Genomic DNA, 5668 nt, shown 5'->3' with positions numbered 1-5668 from the left:
TCATCTGTGGTGACACATCTTTAGGTGGATTTCCATAAAATAAACAAGCTTTGGCGGGCTGTCCATCCCTCCCAGCACGGCCAGTTTCCTGAATGTATTCTTCAATAGTGCCAGGTGTACCAAAATGGATCACTTTTCTTATGTTACGACAGTCAATTCCCATGCTGAAAGCTGTAGTCGCAATAACCACTCTCAATGCACTCTCAATGTACTGGTCATCAAAACAAAGGATGATAAAACTTTCTGCTTCATCCTTTTGGTGGAAGCCCTGGTGTACATGTCCACAAACCTAATGGGTATAAGCAGACTCAAGCCAAAACAAATGGAAGCTATTTTAGCGTTCTTGTCAGGAAAGGATGTGTTTGTAACCTTGCCAACTGGCTATGGTAAATCTATTATCTTTGCTTTTAAATTGCTTCCTGCAGTCTTCAACAGGATAAGAGGTAAGCTTTTTACTAAGAAAGTAACGGCAAGAGTGTAGTTATCTTGGTTAGGTTGCAACAATAGCCTGGTTGTATGCATCAGTCCGTTAACATCATTGGAGGTGGACCTGACAGAGAAGCAAGGCAGGGGTATTAATGCTGCTTATGTTGGTGAGCAGCAAAAGGATTGGCATGAGACAAGGAGAGAGATGGAGGGAAACGTGGAAATAGCACTTCATTAGTCCTGAAAGCATTGTCTGCAACAAGCAATTTATAGGGATATGCTACGAAGTAAAGCCTACCAACAGAGAATGGTTGCGTTAGTAATTGATGAGACACATTGTGTGAAGACATGATGAGTCTTAACATATCTTCTTCTATTGTATACATAACTTTCATTGTAGGGGTGATAAATTCCGAGTGGATTTTTCAAAGCTTGGAGAACTGCGTAGCTTAATCTCTGGCATTAACTGCAATGGCCACTTCAGATACCCTCAAAGTCATTAAGGAGCGCCTCTCCCTTGATGACCCAGCAGTTATTGGATTGTTCCCCAATTTACCAAATGTTTTTTGTTCAGCTGTAAAGCTCCCTAAACTGGAAGATTTTTGCTGCCGCTTGTCCACTGCTTTGATAAGTGCTTTGATAAGACATCGTGTGTCATACCCAAAGACAATCATTTTTTGCCGGAGTTATAGTGATTGTGGTGACATTTATTGCATGGTAGAAATCATGATGGGGCCAAGCTTTACTGAGCCTTATGGCTACCCAAAGGGATTACACCGCTTCTGCTCAGCAACATCTTATATCACACTCTCACTAACACTAGCCTGAAACTCATTGGAAACTCCTTCTAAATTCACCATTATATACTCTGACCACAGAATGGCGTGTTCACTACTAAATCGCGCCAAAACTACGCAGTAAGCAGCCCTTACAATGCAATGACGACGCATATCCTCCAATGACACTTCTTCAGTTTGTGTCCAAAGCCAATCAACACCAACCATGCTGCTGGTGAATTCTGGACACTAGTTTTCTATTGTAGAGTCACCACTCACCAGACCCTTTCGGAGCAGGTGCTTATAATTTCCAATTGATAAGCGCTGTGCGGAGAAATAGCAATGCGAGACTAGCAGCCTTCAAGATCGAGATACTCTAATAGAGCAGTCAGAGACTGAAATAACAAGTATAATTATAATCAATAATCACCTCCCACCTTCATCAGTTTTTGGGGAAACAAGTAATAATAATGATATATCGATAGCCTAAACATGATATAGATAAAATTAATAGTGGCTGGCTACTGTTACCCCGCATTGGTAAACTGAATTAATCCCTGTCTACAACTACACAGTGGCGTAGCTACTATTGAGGCAACCGAGGCAGCTGCCTCGGTAAAAATACTCAACTCAGTGAACAGGCTGAGCAGGCCTAGGTTTTGGCACCCTGAATTTCTACTCAAACGTTACTAGACAGGATTACTGTACCACACACAATAGTATCTATAGCTGTAGCACTAAGCAGGGCCATAACCAATGGTGACACAGTCTGGCATTCACTTTTCAGTTACTAAGATCGAGATACTCTAATAGAGCAGTCATCGTAATATACTCTAATAGAACATTCAGTACAGATTATAGCCACTGTTCTCATTACACCGCTTGGTCTAAATCATTTACATTTATGTTAATCAATTGATCATGCATATATATATATATATATCATGTATTAACATAAAAAATAGCCTCTACATGCCATTTCAAAGCATATATTTTCAAAAATTTCCTTAACGGAGCATCCCTAGCTTGACATGCTTAGAACATGCAGTAGAGCATCAAATCAAAGAGATAAAATTATAATCTCTGACTTAAATATTACATCAGATCAATACTGAAAAAACTAGTGTGCATGACTATGACTTGCAGTCCATGATGGCCTGATCACTTGGGAGTAATTCAGTTTTTGTGTTGAGTGTAATTACACTAGTCTAATAATTGAAGCATGGTAGCTGGAGCATTACTCATGACATGTAGAAATGCTCAGAGCCTTCTGAAACAATTTCTTTCATCCAACCAGTGTCAACCTGCAAATGCTGTACATACCACCCATGCTTGAAAGTGCGCATGAATCACTGAGTTGAGCCGGTCAGAAGCTGACCCTCTCAATTATTTCAATGTATAAACTTTGCCTCGGTAATTTTTTTTCCTGGCTACGCCACTGCTACACACTACAACACGAGCTACAACATCATAATACTGACAAGTCAGTTACCTTGGAACTGTAGGACGTAAGGTATCCATGCTGAGTCATGCACGCACGTTCAGCGACGTTTGTATGTGTTCACGTTATAAATCACCTTCAGGCTGTTGTCGACTAATCATCTCGGCATCATTGCTGAATGAGGTACTATAATTATCTCGAGTTATCTCGATAATTATACTAAAACAATATTTAACACCTTTACAACCACGTGTTGGTGTAATAGTCTCGTGCGCCAAGCAGTTCGCCTGGCCGGCCCCTATGCTAATCAATGGTGGCTGCATGCAATCAGCTGTTCTCAACATTCCTTTGGCATGTGATTGTCTTGCTCTGTTTTAGTGTGTGTACATGTGTTGTACTACTGTAGTTATGTTCCCTGCCATGCCTGTATACTGTATACTGTGCTTTTTGCACATCAGTATAGCCAGTATGCATGTGTCTGACCAATTGCAAGGTATAGACTAATTGTATGTGGTTTTATTACTGTAGTAGTTGTAATGCCTACAAGGTGACCACTTTTGTAAACATGATGAAAATTGGTCAGTGGGTAAGCTAACCATTGTGGCTCAAACCTAAATTTTGTGAATTGAAAGCAATCTGAAAAATAGCCACAGAGTTATAAGCATATAAACAAGCATGTCACATCACATCTAGACTGTCACATGCACTGACTACAGAACAACCCCCTAAAGGGACCAAGTAGAAATTGGTGTGTGCACTGTGTGGATAGTCTACCCAACATGGGTTTAGTGATATAAAGCAACAACTATATGGTCACTAAAGCAGAGTACAATTATAAGATACTCTAATAGAGCAGTCACTTCATAAAGCTGTGAAAAATGGTGGTTACCAAAAAAAAAATTAGATACATTCTTACAACTGTTTGGCCCAATAGCTAAGCTTAAGGCCACATACACTAATATTAGTTTCTCATCCCCACCCACATTGCTGTTTTGTCCCCTTACTGCATCAAGGATTTTTTTTTATTGATGGCTGAATACAATCATTCATTACCCTTTAATTAATGTTGGTAGATAGTAGTTTAAGAAACAGCAGTCAGAGTAAAGTATAAAAATAATATTTAATGCTATCTATTTTAGCTATCTTACTAATAAAAAATCTGCCATCCTGCATTGATCATTTGGAGTATGAGAAATCTAAACTATATAAAACCTTTTGAATCTTTAGTTATAAAACTAGAACTACTGTAGCTATATAAAAGGCATCCATGCAATCCTACATGACAAATTACTGCTATTTAGCACTGTTCTTAATTTGAAGGTGCTAGTACTACCCTTGCTTTGAATTGATCCTGCTGAGCTTTTGTTTAATAGGAAGTGGAACAGCAATTTCAACAAGGACATTATAATTATTTTAGTGTTACTGCAACTGATCATGAAAGACCTCGGATCTAATTGTCTGTGAATTCTCATGTGGAGATAAGAACAGATATTTGTTCTTGCATGGGGAGGTCGCAAGAGGCAAAAAAAAAATCACAATAATTATAATAATAACTTTTTGACATCCAAATACATTTAATTTACAAACAACTTATCAAAAGTGCAGTAGTGTGAATGACATGAGTTATAACAATGATAATAGTTTGGCATAATTATGGCTAGAGGCACTGGAATACTATTGTTGACTTGGAACCAACAAAAACTGCTGCTGTATTAGGGGGTTTCCTGGGGTTCCAGAAACTTCTTCTGAAAATTTTACTTGTGGATTTAAAGCAGGAAAGGTTATCATAGTTCCAACAGCAGAACAAATATGCAGAATTTTTGGGAAAAAAGACAAGGCAGTGTAAGCTACAGTTTAATAGCTAGTCATTGATATTTCAGTAAAGGGAGCCAGTTGCTATTGTAGTTATTTATGTTCATTAAGTAACAATTCTAGTAAATGTTGAAACATTTCAATGTTCAAAATCTGTCAGCACCTGAGGGTTGTTACCCCCAGACCAGTACACTTGTACATCACTGGAAACCACTTTGCTGGATACATCACTGAGAGTAACACTAGAAAACAAGGTAGCAACACTTTGTACAGTTACCGTATAGCTGGTAATTTTCGGATATTTCGAAGAGGCCCTTCTCTTCGAAAATAAATTCCCACGTCCGGTTGTTTTTGAAAATAAATTCCCACAAGTGAAAGCAAACGTCCCAATTTCGGCGATTCGTTCGTGTATTCCTCGAGTTTTAGTATTGCTGATGAAAATGGGTAAACTGTATCATTACTGTAGCTACCAATAACCAGAAAACAGGTGATCCAGAATGGGAATTGATACCGTCTGCTCTAGTATCTATGGTGATTAGGATACTATGCCGGAGCTAGCTGTGATCGTGCCAGTGAGTTCACTCCACCCGAGACTCCCTCAGTCTTCTCTCCAGTGCTCAGGAATGGGGATTATTTCATCAGTAAGTCAGTTTTCGGCAAACATTCACGCATCTTCATAATTTGCGACATGAATTTCCGTTTATTTGAAATCCATCCGGACTTCGAAATATGCACTCTTCGAAATTAAAATCTTTCGAAATTCAGATTTTGCTTCTTGTACGAAAATTTCTGTTTCGAAAATAACCCGCTATACGGTAACATAAGATAGATAATCCTGCAAACATGACGAAAAATTGGTCCTTTAACACCTCCCTGAGTAAACTAAATTTCAAAGTAAGTGGTACTGCTACTTGTGTTAGAAGAAAACAAACAAAAAACAAAAAGCAGAATTTGAGGGTTCATATTATGGAAACACCTGGGATGGATTTTGCTCAATTTTGATATATGAACTAATAAAAATGGAAAGCACTTCCACAGTACAAATCATCTCATGTTAAAAGGTAACAGCTCCATGTACATGAAAATTTCACTATTGTTGCTCCTGGTAGTAACACACAGGTGTGGGACGTTGACTTCTTGGACTGTGTGACATACTATCTCTTGTCTTGATATGATACACATTTTTCTGACTGGTAAAAGTGAAAACACCAAC

Source organism: Dysidea avara, chromosome 9, assembly GCF_963678975.1.
Source record: "Dysidea avara chromosome 9, odDysAvar1.4, whole genome shotgun sequence".
Classification (NCBI taxonomy): domain Eukaryota; kingdom Metazoa; phylum Porifera; class Demospongiae; order Dictyoceratida; family Dysideidae; genus Dysidea; species Dysidea avara.
This window is presented reverse-complemented; position numbering follows the sequence as displayed.